General features: G+C 44.7%; 1 long non-coding RNA gene across 3 annotated transcripts; it reads left to right on the top strand.

Moving 5' to 3' along the window:
- The first annotated feature begins 4,611 nt into the window (after positions 1–4,611).
- On the top strand, positions 4,612–13,058 carry LOC106559854. 3 transcript variants are annotated; one of them, XR_005371684.1, is made up of 6 exons: positions 4,612–5,935; positions 6,149–6,273; positions 6,636–6,709; positions 7,918–9,297; positions 10,898–11,821; positions 12,295–13,058. It is a non-coding gene; the product is annotated as an uncharacterized LOC106559854 (long non-coding RNA). The 3 variants fall into 3 exon arrangements; XR_005371686.1 differs by lacking the exon at positions 10,898–11,821; XR_005371685.1 differs by lacking the exons at positions 7,918–9,297; positions 10,898–11,821.
- Positions 13,059–13,659: the final 601 nt, after the last annotated feature.

The raw sequence follows: 13,659 nt of genomic DNA, 5'->3' as shown, positions 1-13,659 counted from the left end.
TCATAGCTTTCTTTCAGAATTGCTGTGAGGAAAGACCTGTGGGGAAAGGACCTTCTAGCACTCTTGGCATATAGCAGGTTTTCATTATTTCTATGAAATGTCAGGCATGTGGCTGAGTTAAGGGAACAGAGCTGAATCCTTAGAGGCTTTAAAGTGTCTCAGCAAAGAGACTTTTTTTTTTCTCTTACATATAATTATAGAACAAGTTAGGTAGTTATTTCACTAAATGCAAATCGGTGAGTCTGCACCCATGTTTTCTAGTAAAAAATGGAAAAAGACCACTTTCTTAGCTCAGTCAACTTATTAATGACCATGAAAAGTATGGAAAAACTTGCCCTTACTATAACCACCTGAAATAAACAGAACCAGGAAAAAAAAAAAAAAAAAAAAAAAAAAAAGATCAAGACATAAAACTTTGGCTGGAAGTGGGTATGCAAGACAAAATGCACCAGTCAGTGAAGGAGATGATTTTCTTCTGGCCCTTGCGATTGTGAGAACATTTATTTCTGCAGAAAATTGTCTCGAGGAAAAGGAAGAAGGCTAGGAGAGTTAGAGAGGTAAGCAAGGAAGTCATTAGGAAGCTGGAAGCCTTTAGTTCTTGGAATGTGTGGGGAGGTGATCCCTTGAAGTTGCTGCTCCTCAGAACTTCAAAAGTAGTGAGATTTCTTTATTTTTACTTCTTCCTCTTCCTCTTTTTATTTTTATTTTATTTTTTTTATTTTGAGATAGAGAGCACGAGTGGCAGGGAGAGAGAATCTCAAGCCAACTGTGCTAAGTGCAGAGCCCAGTGTAGGGCTTGGTCTTACCACGGTGGGATCATGACCTGAGCCAACACCAAGAGTTGACTGCTTACCCTACTGAGCCACCCAGGAGCCCCGGTAGTGAGATTTCTTAACCACTGCTTCCTTCTGGGAGCACAGGACTCAGAAAGTCCCACACTGTCCTTGGTATTAGGATTGCAGAGGAAACTCAGAATCCTCCAACACCACGGGTTGTCATCCAGGAGGTGCCGTGGTCACCCTAACACGTCAGAAACCTCATCAGGAAACTAAGAGATGAGGAGCCTGAAGCACATCTATGTCATGTGAATTCTGATTTACAACCCAAAATCGATAGTTCACAAACCACCGGCTCTTCACACTTGATTGTATCACATCAATAAATTCAATCGAACCAATTTTCCATCAAGTTCTAAATATTTATTTGCACAACCTTATTAAAACCCTCCATAATCTTTCTGACGGTGAAACAAAGCTATAACTGCTACAGGTTGTAAAAGCTTCCCGGTGCTCATCCTTAGCAATTAGCAAATCAGTGGTGGGGCACCGGGGTGGCTCGGTTGGTTAAGTCACCAACTCTTGATTTCAGCTCAGTCATGACCTCAGGGTCATGAGATCGAGCTCCCCTTGAGCTCTGCATGGGGTTTGGAGCCTGCTTAAGATTCTCTGTCACTTCCTCTCTCACCGCCCCCCTCCTCCGTCTCTAAAAAAAGAAAAAGAAAAAGAATCAGTAGATTTTTTTTTTTTATCCTCATCCAGGAGGATTTTTGTCGCCCACCCAGCAACCTTGATTCTGAAGCAGAGGCTCCAACTTCTGCAGCATCAGAATGTCAGTGGCGGCCCAGCGCTATGTCATTACCTTGACATCCTGACCCTGACGTCATAACACTGATGTCATGATGCTGACATCACTTTCCTCCCTCACCTCAGGTAGGTATTTTATCTCACAAGGGGGATGAGGACAGTAAAATAAGACGTTGCAGTGGGAGAGAGAGAGAGGGCGAGAGAGAGCGAGAGCGTGCACACATTCACAGTTATTATGGTGTAGTTATAATTGTTCTATTATTAGTGATCCTTGTTAGGCTTTTACGGTGCCTAGTAGATAAATCACACTTCTTAGTTCCTATGTATCAGGAAAACTAGTATATTCAGGGTTCGGTGCTAGCACAAGAAGTCCCACGTATGCACCCTCGCCCAGTTTTGCCTCAGGGTAACACCTTACGGGGCTGTCAGCAGAAGAAATGCAGGCCCTACAAGCTTGACAAAGTCTCATAGAAAGAGACCAATGCATCCAGTGCATTGCTGTTTCACTGAACTGTTTAGTGAGATGGCACCCGAGAAGAATTTTCTAGATAAATGAAATATTTTTATTCACTGTAACCTCTAAAGTCACTGCACAGGGAAGTAATTTTCACTGATAGAGTTTTCCAAGTTTTTATTTATTTATTTATGTATTTATTTATTTATGTATTTATTTATTTATTTATTTAGGATTTCATCTATTTGGTGCAGAGAAAGTGAGAACAAGCAGGGGGGAGAGGGTATAGTTTTCCAAGTTTCTTAATTTTTTTTTTTTTAAGATTCTATTCTTTCATTTTTTTGGTGCAGAGAAAGTGAGAACAAGCAGGGAGGAGAGGGTATACTTTTCCAAGTTTCTTAATTTTTTTTATTTTTATTTTTTTTTATTTACGATAGTCACAGAGAGAGAGAGAGAGAGAGAGGCAGAGACACAGGCAGAGGGAGAAGCAGGCTCCATGCAGGGAGCACGACGCGGGATTCGATCCCGGGTCTCCAGGATCGGGCCCTGGGCCACAGGCAGGCGCCAAACCGCTGCGCCACCCAGGGATCCCAGATTTTATTTTTAATAGGTAATGCATTCAGATGATTTCAAAATAAAAAGTATGAAAAAAAAACAAAATAAAAAGTATGTAAAAAACAGGTTCCAGTCGCCCTTCCCTTATTTTTTTTTTTTTTTAAGATTTTATTTATTAATGAGAGACACAGAGAGAAAGAGAGGCAGAGACACAGGCAGAGGGAGAAGCAGGCTCCATGCAGGGAGCCCGACGCGGGATTCGATCCCGGGTCTCCAGGTCTCCTGTGCCTGGGCCACAGGCAGGCGCCAAACCGCTGCGCCACCCAGGGATCCCAGTTTCTTAATTTTTTAAAAAAGATTTTATTCATTTATTTGGTACAGAGAGCGTGAGAACAAGCAGGGGGGAGAGGGTATAGTTTTCCAAGTTTCTTAATTTTTTTTCTAAGATTCTGTTCATTCATTTGGAGCAGAGCGAGCACAGCGGGGAGGAGAGGGAGGACTCCCAGCCGAGCGGGGAGCCCGACGTGGGGCGGGAGCCCAGAGCCCGGGATCACCACCCAGCGGGAGGCAGCCGCCCGCGCAGTCGCCCAGCGCCCGAGTCTCGGGATCCGGGAAGGTCTCCTCTACGGGGAAACGCAGTGACGTTACAGGGTCTCTCGGGGCCTCGGGGCGCTGTGCTCCGCGCAGACCCCACCCTCAGGCGCCCCGGTTCACCTGAGCCTCGGACGCTTCTGGGCCGGCGCGGCCCTTGCACATTCCTGGAGCTCCGGCGCCCCCTGGCGACGCGCTCGGGGACCGCACGGAGCGGCCGCAGGCTCCCAGCTTCCAACCCGAGGCGCTGAAGTCACCCAAGACCGCGCACCTGTCAGTTCACGGTCTTACCTCGCATAGAAATTGCTAAAATCTGGGGTGGCTCAGCGGCTTAGCGCCTGCCATTGGCTCAGGTCATGACCCCGGGGTCCTGGGATCGAGCCCCACGTCGGGCTCCCTGCACGGAGCCTGCTTCTCCCTCTGCCTGTGTCTCTGCCCCCCTCTCTCTCTCTGTGTGTCTCTCATGAATAAATAAAGAAATAAAATCTTTTTTTAAAAAAAAGAAATTGCTAAAATCTTTCCAGAGTGTTGAGGTAAGAGAATGTCTAAGCTCATGAACTGAGAGGAGCCTCAAGAACCAGTGTCTTGGAAAAACAGGGCACGTCTGTCCTGAGAGGTACTTGCAGAGTTAGATCTGTCTTATCACATGGGTGTCCCTGCTGCCAGTAAATGCCCCCCCTTCCCTGAAAGGAGGCGGGTGCCCGGTGGCCCAGTCGGGTAAGGTCGACTCTGGGTTTCAGCTCAGGTCACGGTCTCAAGTGGTGGGATTGAGCTCCCCATCCGGGTCTGCACTGACTGTGGAGCCTGATGAAGGTTCCTTCTCTCCCCCTGCCCCTCCCTGGCCCTAAGAAAACCAAGGACAAAAATAAGAGGTCATCGAAAATTCTATGAAAAGCAAACCCACTAACGGTATGAAGTTCTGGGCAATCTGAACGACCCTGTGGCCCTACAGTAGAGAGCGTGCAAGCATTTCGCCTTCATCCTTTTCAGGTTCTTATGTTTTAGAGATAATCTCGTTTGAATAGCATAAAGACAGGTTTTATTTATTTTATTTTCTTTTAAAGATTTTATTTATTTATTCATGCGAGACACGAGAGAGAGAGAGACAAGCAGGCTCCATGCAGGGAGCCCAACGTGGGACTCGATCCCAGGACTCCAGGATCATGCCCTGGGCTGAAGGCAGGAGCTCAACCACTAAGCTACCCAGGCTTTTAATAATCCAGTCTCAACATCTGTATCTTTTCATTCATGGTTAAAGGAATGCCAATTTATTTGAACTTATTCTCTCTTCTCTGTACGTGGCATATGATCTCTGCTTATTTTCTACTGTTATCTTTTTTCCCCTCTTTTTTTTTTAAGATTTTATTTATTTATTCATGAGACATACAGAGAGAGAGAGAGAGAGAGAGAGAGAGAGGCAGAGACACAGGCAGAGGGAGAAGTAGGCTCCATGTCAGGAGCCTGATGTGGGACTCGATCCCGGGTCTTCAGGATCACGTCCTCGGCTGCAGGCAGACACTCAACCACTGAGCCACCTGGGCTGCCCTCGTTTTATTTTCAAACGATTGAGCCCTTTAGTTGTATTTGATTTTTAGTTAAAACATTTAGTGTACCACACCCGGTGCTCATTTTATTTAATTTTTAATTCATTGATTTTTAAAAAGTCACGGAAACCGTGAAATGTTACCAAGCGCATGTAACAAATTCTTCATGATACTTTTTTTTTTTTTTCATGATACTTAAATGAACACTGAGGCATGTAAAGTCTAAAGAAATGTGAGCTCGGTGAGCACCGGGAGGTTTGTCTCCGTCCATTGCTGCATTCCCGGCCTCTGGTAGAGCTGGCAGGTGTGTGCGGGCCCATGAACACTAGCCACATTCACCTGCTTGGGGCCTACATGCAACCGCTGTCCATCCTATTTCTTTTGAATTTAATAACATAAATGTGATATCACTCTGACGTCATCACTACAAACAGCTTTGTTCGGATTTACTGACATAGTTACCAATTTCTCCACTGACCATCACTTCGTGCCTTTCCCATCATTCTGAAGTCGGTCTGTTCAACGTTCTTTTTGATAAAGGGCTGATGTTGGCAACGCTCGCTCTTAGTTTTTATTCATCAAAAAAATACGTTGTTTTTTTCTGTGTGGTTGAAAAGTGCTGCAGGGTGATTGGTTCCAGGCTGACTGTTATTTTCTCCCAACACGGTAAAGATTATTTGCCATAGGCTGAATTCTTACGTTGGAATCCCAGCCCCCAGGTGACGGTGTTCGGTGGGGCCTGCAGGTGAGTAGGTCACGAGGCCAGAGTCCTGTGAATGAGATGGGTGCCCCCGTGACCCCACTGCCACGTGAGGTTGCTACCTGCAAGGGGGCCCCGATCTCAGACTTCCAGCCTCCAGAACTCTGAGAAATAAATCCTCTGTATTTGTAAGACATCCAGTCTGTGGTGTTTTCTGGAAGTGACCCTAACACCCTAAGCTAAGTATTTCTCTACCTTCCGCCTTGTCTTTTAGCTTCTGAGACTATATCTGCTGGTCTAATCATTTTATCTTTTTTAAAAGATATTTATTCATTTATTTATTGGAGAGAGTGAGAGAGAGAGGGAGAGCACAGAGGGAGAGAGAAAGGGAGAAGCAGGCTCCACGTTGAGCACAGAGCCGGATGCGGGGCTCGATCCCAGGACCCGGAGATCACGACCTGAGCTGAAATCAAGAGTCCTGTCCGATTTCTTTAAGTGAACCTCCCAGGTACTCCTTCCAGGACCCTTTTAAAACTCTCTTGGTCCTTGTTCATTTATTTAATTCCATCTCTTATTTATAAATATTCTGTACATTGTTATTTTACATTTTTTGAGTCTGAAAAGTAATATCTGGAGACTAATTTGTTTTTCCGTTGACCCTCACTCATGGTATTTCCTTCCTTGTATGTTGGTGGTCTGCTTCCTTTTGTTTTGTTTTCAGTTTCTGGTTGGACTTACTCTGTAAAGACACTGAACACCTCAGTTGGTGACCCTCCCCCCCCAGCTGGGATTAGTATTTCCGTCTGCCTGGACTGTGCTTGCTGTTCTGACCCGGGGCCTTCTAAGGTGTGTTCAAGGCTTGTGGCTTAACGCAGGAGTTCCAGGTTTTCTCCCTTCCCCTTTCTGGGGGCCCAGGGCTCAGCCTCTAGATTCCAACTTTGTTTTTTATTCCTTAAAGATTTTATTTATTTATTTGAGAGAAAGCAAGCACGAGGTGGGGGGAGAGGGGGAACAGAGGGAGAGAGAGAAACAGGCTCCCCACTGAGCAGGGAACCCAACACGGGGCTCGATCCCAGGACCCTGGGATCATGACCTGAGCCGAAGGCAGACGCTCAACCGACTGAGCCACTCAGGCGCCCCTGGAGCTATCTTATATTTTCTTACGGGCTAGGAATGCATTAAACTTGCATTTGTTTCACTTTATCTAGGATGCAGCTGTACTGCCACAGGAGAGCCTCTGCGAGTACCTGGTTCAACGTGATGGGAAATAAAAGACATGCAGGTATCTCTTTGCTGGAGCAGAAATGCAGCCCTTGGCAACTTCTATGGAGCCATTGATCTGGGAAATGCATTTTTTCCCTCTTTCTCTTTTTCCCAATAAGCAGAGAATGCCAGAAGTTTGTTTTTACACTACAGTGAGTTTTACTCTCTTGCCTCAGGGCATCAGTGTTTTTTGTCTCCCCTCTGCTATAATTTGGTCAGCAGGGAGTCTGCTCTCCCACTATCTTACGAAATGGATAATACTGAGTTAGTACTTTGGTGACATTATGTTGCTAGAATTGTGTGAGCCAGATAGCCTCTTCATACACATGCATATCAGAGGGGGCCAGCTTTCTCCCCACCGATTTCTGGGACCTGCCACTATGGTGAGGTGTCCCGGGATTCAGAAGTCTGGGTCATGATGATACCTCTGCCTTTAAGGTGAAAGGCAAGTGGCAGCCCCTTGGACCCACTACCGCTGTGAAAGCAACCTTTCTTCTTGGACACGTTTGGTTTAGGAGGCAGCATACACCATATTTAGGTGCTGCTCCCATCTAAATACTCAATAGACCAATAAGTCAAAGGTTGAAAGCCTTGAATGTGGCCCAGGAATAAAAGAAGATCCTTCAGTTTGCTCAGTTTGCTGTGCAAGCAGTTCTGCCAACATCCTGCTGGATGCAGTGATGCTGTAGGGTCCGCCTCCGGTTGGAGTACTGTCTGGAGCCCGTGGTGGGCTCTGGTAGGTGAATCGGGGTGAATGCCACCCCCCCCCCGGGTTTTGGAGCAAAACTACTCTCTCTTCAGAGAGTAAATATTCTTTTGAGAATAATTCTTGGCTTACCATCGGGTTTTGAAATACTAGGCAACTCTGAGATTTGCGAGGCACATCATAAAATAAGTTTTTTTTTGTGATCCTCTAACTTTTCAAATCATTACGGTTCTCCAACATTAAACTGAAGGGATTATATGGGATCAGAAAAGCCCTGAATGAACTAATAAACTCATTGCCATTCATCCCTTCCTCAATCCATGTCTGTGACCTAATATTGAGTTATCCGTGGGAAAAAAAATTGAACTTCGTTCATAGATGGCGTTACGTGACATTGTGGCATTAGTCAGGAGGGATAGGCTTGTAGTATCATAGTACTTGGAGATGGCCTTCAGGGAGGAGGACATCTCAGTGACCTGATGTTTAAGTAGTGTGTCTCCTGATCCCCTCTCCTTGGACAGAAAATGCAAGAGGTATGGATCTACACCAATCCTGGGGGACCTGCTTACGGTTTGGTTGGCTAATCAGCATGTGGAAGAAGTAAAATTGGAAAACAGATGACAAGTAAGCTTGGGGAAGGCCATGGGGAAGGACACCCAGGAATGTGCAGAGGATGTGGAAACATCAGTGACTCAAGAACATGCTCGCCGAAGGGCTCTCAGTGAAGACGTGAGCAAGTGTGAAGGATGACTTGTCCTATAGATGCTCGTTCTGTCTGTCTTCACCTTCTCCTGTTCTTGTTCAATGGGTTCAGGACAAAGTGGCCACGTTAGCAAGGATGCTGGTTTTGCAGGGGTTCAACCTCAAAGATCCCTTGTGCTTGCCAAACGAGAGGCGGCTACTACCACCGTGTATTACTCAGAGCGCCAGTAGCGTTGACCCAAGCACGGTCCCCAGTGTGGCATCATGCTCAAGGAGGACGGAGGCAAGCCCATCACCCAGGGGTCGCTTGGTTATAGTGGATCACTTCTACTGTAAAGAAAGCAGGGATTTGCCATGACTGGAATGGAAACTTATTTTGAATACAGGTTTGCATGTTGGCACCAGCTGTGAATTTTCTGAATGCATAGTTCACAGCCTTCGTATCATTTATGACACTATTTCTGAATGAGGGAATTACTCCAGGGCATAAGAAGTAAGGCCGATTCTTGTGGAATAAAGTATGTCTATCCAGAACAGCTGGTCATTTATAAGAGGGGAATGGCTTTCTGAAGACTAATTCGTAGAGCCACCTGGCATATACCATTTGCGAGTTGGTGGTACTTCCTGGTAGGATGCAACGTATACTCAGAACCAGCGCTCAGTGCTGCTTCTCACGGCCGTAGTCGGGATCTAGGAATGAAGAGGAAGCTGGGAGTGATCTGACACATTTACACCAATGAGCCACTGGCCCTTCTTGTCCTTCGCATCTCTGTTCTCGAGACTTAGGCTGTGCCGCCCTAAAGGTCTTTTGTTCCCAGGGGACGCATGTCCTCCAGTCCCGATAAGCACCCCTCACACCCACCCAAAGAAACAAAGGTGACTCTACTCAACAGAAGGTTGAAAGAGCAACCTGGCCCTTTTGAGATCCCCCACCACTGGACACACATGCTGGGAGGAGGGTACTCCTTTGAGAATATTTGTCTTAATTATCAAGCAGAAATATGGTCGCAGATACATGATGAAGCAAGGCAGGAATGCGAGGTCAGAGGGGTCAGATATCCGTTGACTCTGGGACCTTTGTTCAATCAATGTGTCAGAAAAACCACGGGCACACTCAACAGACAGTCTCCCCAGGAAAGGTAGCGATTCCACGATCTAAGTTGCTTTCAGCACATTAAGATGTACTTCTGTTTCCCCGGGTAAGTGGATTTACGAGTTGCCTTATTTATTTTACATTCAACTAACTCTTTGTTTCCATCAGCGTTGTCTGCGTTATGCTGAAATACAAATTATTCCCAAGTTTCAGTTGCTGAATAACAATACGTATTTTATTTTTTACTTATCATCCAACAGAGTGGAAAGGGCTCTGAGTCTTATCAGAATAGGAGAATTATTTGAAATCTATACCTGGAGAACAGTACAAAGTTATTTATTAGTATACCTTTCAGGTCTGAAACTCCCCTAGATCCATATTCTCTCTAACCTTGGCCGTGGTTGCTCTCAGGGATAGTGAACATTTTTCTTTGTTCCTGTAGCGGCTGCTCTTTCTGGTGCCATTTTTATCAAGAAGCTGGTTATTTATCTTCACAAATTTGGTCTTAGCACTTCCCAGATGAGCTTGGAAGTGAATTGGAGAACTACATTGTGTAAGAGGAGACTTTTTTTTTTTTTAAAGATTTTATTTATTCATGAGAGACACAGAGAGAGAGAGGCAGAGACACAGGCAGAGGGAGAAGCAGGCTCCGTGCGGGGAGCCCGATGTGGGACTCGATCCCGGGTCTCCAGGATCAGGCTCTGGGCCAAAGGCAGATGCTCAACCAGTGAGCCACCCAGGCGTCCCCAAGAGGGACTTTTTTTGAATACAGTAGCAGGGATGTAAGCATAGGGAAGTGAGGGCAGTGGGAGCCAGGGGACCTGGGTGATTCAGAAAGCAACGTGGTAGCAATAGCAAGAAAGAGGAAGGCGACTGTAATGCTGGGTTCAGTGATCTGTCGGTGCACGGAAGATTAAACCAAGCACCGGGGTTTGTTCAAGACTGCCGTGGATGAACGTACAGCGGCAGAAATAGAGAATAAGAGAAACCCTACGAACAATTGCAAATGAATGAATGAATATATATGAATAAATATATCGAATAATGAATGTATATATTACACACACACAAATATACATATGTATACATAATATATGTTTGTATTCAGACACACATAAAATTTAATCCTTTGTGAGAACATTTATTATTATCTTGTGTGATGATTGGGTGTTAAGAATAAGCTCACAGACATTTATGTTTTCATAACATTCAGTTTGTTCAGTATATTTTGTAAATGAGTTTAAGTTATTCTTAAGCAAATAACATCTTTGGTCCCCCCAGATCCACAGATTGCATGGACATTCCCTCCAATCCTTGACCACTGGATTAGGTATTGCGAGGCACTAGCATTTTTGGTTCATTTCCACTAGATGGTACTATTTGAGTTCAAGATTCAACCTGCTGTATATTTCAAAGCAGGAATTTGACTAATTATAGACGACATTTACATTGTGTTACTTTTTTCTTCTACATTAATATCAAAACGATGTCCAGACCACTGTTACCCATTTTGGAGGTGAAATAATCACAATTTTAGCCCCTGGAAATTTGAAAACACTGATTACTTTCTAAGAGCTGATATGATGGGTCTATTTTATGTGATATTTTTGTTGCAATTTATAGAAATGATCTTTTTGTCGTAAAACACAATTTTTGTTCATCTTTACATGTGTTGTAAGTTCTGATCACAGCTATTTTCCTTTCAGGGTGAAATACACCTTTTCAAACCACTGAAAGACTAGGGGCTCCATTTTTTCAAAATTTTTTACCAGGCGGGAAAACAAACCTCTTGAGTGGCTTTATTTATATGTAAAAATAGACTACCTCTGAGTACTTCGTTTCACTTCAAATGTCAAAAGACATTATGACAAAAATTCTGAACAATAAATAGCATCTCATTCAATTACTGAATGGGGAATTTGATATCTACTGATTCTCTGAGTGTGTGATTCCAGAATAATAAGGAACCTGGCAACTTCGCCTGTTTTTCTTTGCTGTGAGTACACAGCTGCAAGAAATCTTAGGAACGACCTAATCCATCTCAATCACTGTACAAGCAAAGCAACTGAGGATGCAGAGCACATTTTAGATTTTATTTATTTATTCATGAGAGACTCGGAGAGCAAGGCAGAGACACAGGCGGAGGGAGAAGCAGCCTCCCTGTGGGGAGCCCGATGTGGGACTCAATCTCAGGACCCCAGGATCACGACCTGAGCCACCCAGGTGCCCCCGGAGCACATTTTAAAGGGTACTCGGGAGAGGAAGGAAAGATGGGCTCTCCTGACCTCTTGTTTGTACAATCCCACTGGTCTGCAGCTCTTTGCAAAATGCTTGCTTATAGACAGTGTCCAAATGCAGAACCAGATTATGAGTAAGGAATCAGAGTCGCTAGTCAGTGTTTGTGGGCAATTCCTTTTTTTTTTTTTTTTAAAGATTTTATTTATTCATGAAAGACAATTCCTATTTAATAAGAGTCGCACAGTTGAAAAGTGGCATGGAATGGTTCTGGGCTGGAGGTACAAATGTGCCATGGCCCCAGAGTCACTGTGTACAGTGAAAGAGGCCGCCGACGGGAAGCACTGAAGAGTTACTGCAGCTCCTTCACTCACACCTGTGTAGCCATGGACAAGGTACCGTACCTCTCTGACTCTGCTTCTCTGTAAAAGAAGTTAAATTCAGATACCTAGGGGCACCCGGGTGGCTCAGTGGTCGAGCATCTGCCTTTGGCTCAGGGTGTGATCCCAGGGACCTGGGATCGAGTCCCTCATCAGACTCCCTGCGTGGAGCCTGCTTCACCCTCTGCCTGTGTCTCTGCCTCTCTCTCTGTGTTTCTCATGGATAAATAAAATAAAATCTTAAAAAAAAAAATTTCAGATACCTGCTTCTTGGAACTGTAGTGCAGCCGAAGTGAAATAACACGGTAGCCTTTCAACAGCCACCCCTTGACTTCATTAAGAAATGGTTTTTAAAGTGGAAAGTGAGTTTAAAAGTCCAATCTAAGCAGTGGATGAACAAAGTCTGAGGTCAGGGATCTGCCCAGTGGGGAGCGAAGTTGTGTTGTGACCATTCTAATGATTGCTTTTGATTAATTTCTTGGTCCTAGAATTGCAAAGCTCATTCGATTGATTGCACACACTGGACAGAGTCACGCTGATGGGAACCCATGGGTAAGAGAAATCAACAGTGATTTACAGGAAGTTGCAGGCCACAAAACCTGGTGTTTTTGGAGATCCCGTGACTGCTCTGGATCGGAGGCACCTGATTGGACCTCCCATCGTGTGGCATCTCAGAAGCACAAGGCGTCTCCCTCCCCAAACGCTGCATTACCCTCTTATTCCTGAGGATTCATACCAACCTTGTTAGGTTACAGATTGTAGACATGGACGGATTCCAGACTGGGTAACTGTGAGCATTTATATACTTGAATTTCTTCTTCTTTTCATTTCTCTCATAATCCAGCAGATGTCAGCCATTCTCTTTGGTTTGGTTTTGCTTGGCATCACCTGCCCGGGACCAGCTGAAGAGAAATCACCTTTAGTTATGTCAAAGTGGCATGTTTGTTGAACTGTAACAACAATAATCCTCCCCATTAGCCTACCAGGAACTGGAGGCATTTTGTACTCAAGCAATGATGAATTTTTATTTTCTCACTTAATTAAAAAAAAAAAATCTCCATCTCGGTTTCCAAAATGTATAGCTGGGCAATAAATGAGAAAACAGGGAAGGGCAGCCAGGGGATTCAAATGTGTGCTAAAATAATTTGTACGTTCATGAGAGAAGGCAAATTGTGCCTTGACGTCAATGTGAGGTTGTGGTTTCATTCTATAGTTTAGAATTAAAAAAGTCATAGTTCGTGGTGTGTGTTTGTGCAGATGTGTGTCTAACAATGCACTTTCTAAATCATCCCCACAACAGTAGCAAACACTCATTATATGCAGCCATTGGTGCTGGCATAGAGCTGGTTAGCCAAGGGCAGATTCTGTAAAATCAGAGTAAAACAAGCTTAATTTATACAAGGTAAGTTTTCTCCCATTTCTGAAAGTGAGGGATTGCCGCCTTAACAGAAAATAGTTTACACGCAAAAGTTCCTGTATCCTCAGATGTTTCTCAGACCTTGTGTTTTAAATTCACTTTCTCCCTTTAATAGGGATTAGGGCCAGTCTGTCTTTCTCAGCAAATCCTGAATTTATTGTGGGAAACTGATCATCTCTCTGCAAGCTTATGGTTGACTCTTGTACTACAAACTGGTTCATGGAAGCAGTTGGACTGAGGCTGTGTTTCAGTACATGCGTTTTTGCTCGTATCTGGTGGCTCTTCCTTATGGGGGGCACTGAGCGTCCCAGGGGATCATAGTGCAACCTGCTTCTGGCCCTCACACAGATCCTCACTGTCTACAGGCCCTTTGCAGCCAGGAAAATGAAAATCACCCAATTTCTCTTTATTCTCCTTCTTGAGGATTCTTCAGCTG

Source organism: Canis lupus, chromosome 16, assembly GCF_011100685.1.
Source record: "Canis lupus familiaris isolate Mischka breed German Shepherd chromosome 16, alternate assembly UU_Cfam_GSD_1.0, whole genome shotgun sequence".
Lineage (NCBI taxonomy): Eukaryota > Metazoa > Chordata > Mammalia > Carnivora > Canidae > Canis > Canis lupus.
This window is presented reverse-complemented; position numbering and strand designations above follow the sequence as displayed.